Here is a 5,260-nt window from a genome sequence, read left to right on the forward strand (position 1 = left end):
AGCTTCGAATGCGTACACTGAATGTTTGTTGAGCCGCCATTATGATTCGAACGATTATGTTGCCGTCTTGGGACCGAAGCCGGCCGAAGCGCGGCGGAAACGGCCGAGCCCCCTTGCCGGAGGACCACACACATATTGATTCTGTCTCGCTCACACAATTGAGAGGAAGAGGGAAGCGGAGCGGCAAAATAAAAGCATTGAATGAAGCTGCTACGAATGCCACCGGATCACAACGAATACACTATCATTACCGATATCGACGGTATAATTTGATGCCGTAGTGGAAACGAGGGCACGGAAAATCAAATACAAACAACAAGCGCCTTCGGGCATTTGCAAAACGCAAACAGTGATGTAATGGGGAAATGTTATATTGACAGACTGGTGTCCACGAGTGTAGGATAGATCATGAACTCAGAGACACTTCAAAGCGTTGTTTACCCGCACTCACAAAAGTTATAACATCCCCACAATGACCACAAAGAGAGTACGTTTGCTAGCTAAACATTCCCTCTGTATACAGATAATAAAGGCGGATCAAACATTCGGACGCACCATATCATTTTGTTTACAGAGTTTTCTGAGTAAAAAGTTGAACGAGCGCGCCCCCGGCAGGGCGGCGGGCTGGCCCTTTGATGTTGCCGACACAAAACGCCGCCGGCGGTGATTTAACTAATGAATTTATTTAGCGGCCGCACTGACTGATTGCCGCGTTGTCCCCCTGCACTCGACACTAGACACTCTTGTAATTGATCTTTTATTACCTGGAAATTGCACAATAACAGCTGGATCTTGAAGTATTTGCTCAATATTTCTTCCGTTGCAATATATTACGTACGAGTCTGCGTAAAGAATCCAGGATCACATACATAACCTTAATATAACAACCCACCCCTGTTTCTTCAGGATTATATCTGGTCTCCTCGATTTACTCCAGATATTAAACACCCAATTATTTCAATTCCTAATTTGGAGTTCTTACAGAAAACAGACACGTTAAGTTTAATTGTGACGTCATTGTGCATAAGGTTCGATGATATACAACACTTATGCATTTTCTTACAGTGAGGCACAACAATCCATAACCACTTGAAGCCCCTATTCAAATGACAAATGTGACAATTGATTGACGGCGCGGAAGGAGACATATGCTGAATCCTCAACTAGCAAAGTTTTACCGTACCATGTTTTCGCGAAACGCGACTGGAATATAATCCAGAACCAGGGGATTACCAAATATAGCGGCTATATTAGTATTCTAAGGCCGACGCCGATATCGTGTGCTTAAAATCCCGAAGCATGTGATATACGTAAACACGCCTAAAACATTTCATTAGTGAGCTCATCTAAGTTAACCAAACCCATACCAGAGGTTGAAGGCATGACAACAATTTAAAACTTGAATGAACTGAGAGAGAATGTTTCGTCGTTTACTTAAAAAACTTTTAAAGTGTTAAACCGTTAAATAGATGATCAATTAAAAATGCGTCACTCACAGAGTTTTCCCTAAAACTGTTTACTGTCGACTTAGATAAATCAAATAATCACGTTTTTTTTAGAATTTATACAGAATATTAATTAAGGTGTGCATTGGTAAGTAAACTACATTTTAGAATGCGATTTCCATCGCACTCCTTGTTTAGCAATATTGTGGCTTGCGACTGATGTGTCCGTTTTCTCCGATCCTCCTCTTTGCTTATTATTCGTGTTAACAATCCGTAATATTTATTAAATTATCTAAGTCTTAAAATTATATTGTTATTTTCTGTGCCTTGAATTTTACATGTACATTTTTATCGAAAAACCATAAAAGATATCTTTACGTATTGATTGATGAGAAGCAATAACAACAATAAAACTTTACCACATTAGGGAGATAATATAAAGTGAATCGGATTAACATCTCAAGCCACACCTGACGACAACTCGATTTCACGGGGTGCACAACCTTCCCAGAACCCGTGGAGGTGTAAACGTCCCTATTGAAGCCATTCCACCCATAATGCAACAGATAGATCGATCTCGCGATATTACGGACCGCAAATATACTAACACCACAATAGATATAACCATTATAACAATACGATACATCGTATTTCTCTGAACATAAGAATCGAATTTCTACAACAATTCGTTCTTAAGTTTCCCCATTGTTTGGTTTCTTAAGGGTGGCTAAACTTGGACATTTTGACACTTCGGCCGAAGACGCAGCGGGGTGTCGCTCTATCTATACGTTTTCTTAGAATCTCGCGTGAGGTACGGGATTGAGACCATCCTGTGAAATGTTTCAATTATGAGATCAGAGCTTGGGAAATAAGCAACGATGGATAATAGTCGGTATGTGGTACTTAATTGAAAAGATTATTAAGGAATAAATAAAGGTTAGTGACCAATTATAGTGAAGATAGATGTAGAAAGGATGTACTCCTTTAAAATAGCGTATGCGATATGCATCTAACTCGCATTCATGATTACCCTTTGTCATTCTGGTCAGCGATCACGATGTTTAATAAAAAATAGCAGTAGTCGTGCTGTAGACAGGCGTGACATTGACAAATTTATGGCGCCGTGGTGCACCGTGCCGACCTGAATTTTAGCCAGCCGATGCATACACAGACTTAAACATGACTGGAAAAGGCGACGGACATCCTTGGGAACAATTAAATACGCATTAGCATTATTCATTTATCGTATCGCGTAAGGTAATCTGTGGTTAGATGGTTATCTGGCGTCTGACACTTCCAGATAGATTTTGAATGCGCTAAGTGGAGGGTCTGTCGGCTCATTGACATGTTGTGAGTGCGCGCGGCTGACGCGTATGTCGCCATACCATTTTATAGTCCTCGTAAACTGAGAAACGTGTCACAAGATGAATTTAGATACTGAAATACGGTAATTTTGCGCACTCACACACACACTATTAGACAGATCAAGGACAGAATGGCACTTCGAATAAGTTATAAGACAGCGAATGGGCAGTTAAATAGTCGGTCTTTAAAAACTTTTACATATTCATGCATGAATAGTGCTTCAGCAGAATTTATATATTTTTTAAAATGCTTAGTATCTACTTATATAACTTTTTTTTTCTTCAGATATTTAATATAATTATTATACTAGCTGGAAATGGTATTAAATTCTCATCGTTTACTCGGGCTTTAAATCCAGGACTCGTCTTACTGCGGGTGAGAGTCGAAATGAATCAGTCTGTGATACATAGTCGTCGTTTACAAAACCCACGTCTGGATGACTCGTAAAATGTGTTTACATGTATGAATGGGTGAACAATAAAACGTGTGCGTTTGCAGTTGATACATACATTAGTTGGGCGGCTCATGTATGCGCGTGCGCGTCGGACGTAAATCAACCACTTGGAGTATTTTAATTGCACGCTCTTCGGTTTCGCACCTCGCACCGACATCTTGATAAAAACATGTCACGCCGGCCCCTCGTTAAATAATGTAGTAGTTATAGCCATAAATTCTTTGATTTAGAACTCACTGCCCGTTAATTTACGTGCCTACTATAAACCTCCTAAGTTGCGACTGCTATGTGGCGCCATACGGTATCATTTTCTCTATCATTAACAATATTAATGTTTATGGATTAAAGTATACGATTCCATGCAACAAATTAATAAATTGATCTTACGTATCACGTTTCCTTATAATAAACACATTACTTCAATGGTTTTATTGACTTTGTAATAGAGTCATGAAGTAAAGCGATTAAAATGGTTGTAATGGCTCGATGATGGTAATTAAGACAATGTAAATGACAGTTTTCTAAGTTACAAATACCTTTAAAAAAAGACTTATCACAAAACGACTTAACAAATCAAACAAAAGTATATCCTGGAAAACATTTCATCCACTAGCTTCCAAACCACAGCAATCAGTTTGAACCGAGAGCCAAAATAAACTTTACCAAATTATTTATAATTTATGTTTAATAGTGGAGCGCGGTGGGTGGTCCGGCGGACGCCTAATTGGATGAATTGCCGAGTTAGACGCACGATACACTGAATTAAACAATTTGTAGTTTTACCTGCCCGTTGAGCAACTATCGCGTAACCGCTACGACGCTACGACGTAGCCTGCAATTAAACAAACATGTACTTTTCTAATGCTACGCTTCTACGAGCAACTGGTTCTATAAAAACTGTGCAATTTATTATCGTAATAGTGCGGTAATAGGACAGCTTACTTGATGACAGGTGACAGCGCGGTGGGCTGTGAGCCTACCATTTTGTATTTACTGAACTTATATAGAAGCATTTATCAGCCACTATTAAAGTTAGCCATGTACTATAAACGATTTTATGGACGTTGTTATTTCCGTATTCCCGTGCTCTTTACTTTGTGCAATTTGCTTCACCTTCATTGCACTTGAAAAGCTGCAGGAACCTTTGAAAAACAGCCAAGATGCCAAAAATTATAAATTGAAAATGATGGGGCTTTTCATGCCACTAATACTGTAGTAGTATACAACTTGTACACAGTACAGATAGTTTACACATTTTAATGTACTTTAGAATCTTTTTGATTATTTGTTAATTTTAAATTATTTTAGCTCTTCTCGCCTGAAACACAGGATATCCTAGTTCAGGCACGTAAGACTCGGATATAAGCTTATATTTAAGACTCAATGTTATTCATGCTGTAATAATGTAATGTAATTTAAATAAAAATATTATTAAATATTATTAATAGCGTATGAGTCGGTTTTTAGAAAAGGTAAATCTGTGGTCTTTGATACGTTTAAGCTGAATAGACATGAACAGACATGAAGCTGAACGGAGCATGTCCGATAATAACCTCATTAGTTGTGTAAAATGACCTTTTTGTAACTGCATTCATATCTTAGTGTTCAAATTATAATTTTACTGCAGCACTTGACAAAGCAAACTAATTTAAAATAACAGCAATAAGTACCTATTTAAACACTGTTCTCATCATAAATGCCGTACAAGTCGTAAAAGTGGCCAAAAGGAAAGGGAAGTACTGATAGTACCGTCAAGTGTCACAACGTGGTGATGCTATCAGCTCCCGATGAATTACATTTACGCCATGCGCGCGCGCATCCAAGTAATGTACGAGGTAAGCTTACTGTTACTTTAACGGATCTACTGGGAAACTTTAAGTTTATGTTGAATCATTGTAAAGAGTATTTAAAAAAGTTAAACAAAAATAGGGGAGTGTTACTGTCGTTTTTCATTCAAGTGTCTATTACCTACAGAAAAATAAAAACATGTCAGCAC

The sequence above is a fragment of the Helicoverpa zea genome, chromosome 1 (assembly GCF_022581195.2).
Source record: "Helicoverpa zea isolate HzStark_Cry1AcR chromosome 1, ilHelZeax1.1, whole genome shotgun sequence".
Lineage (NCBI taxonomy): Eukaryota > Metazoa > Arthropoda > Insecta > Lepidoptera > Noctuidae > Helicoverpa > Helicoverpa zea.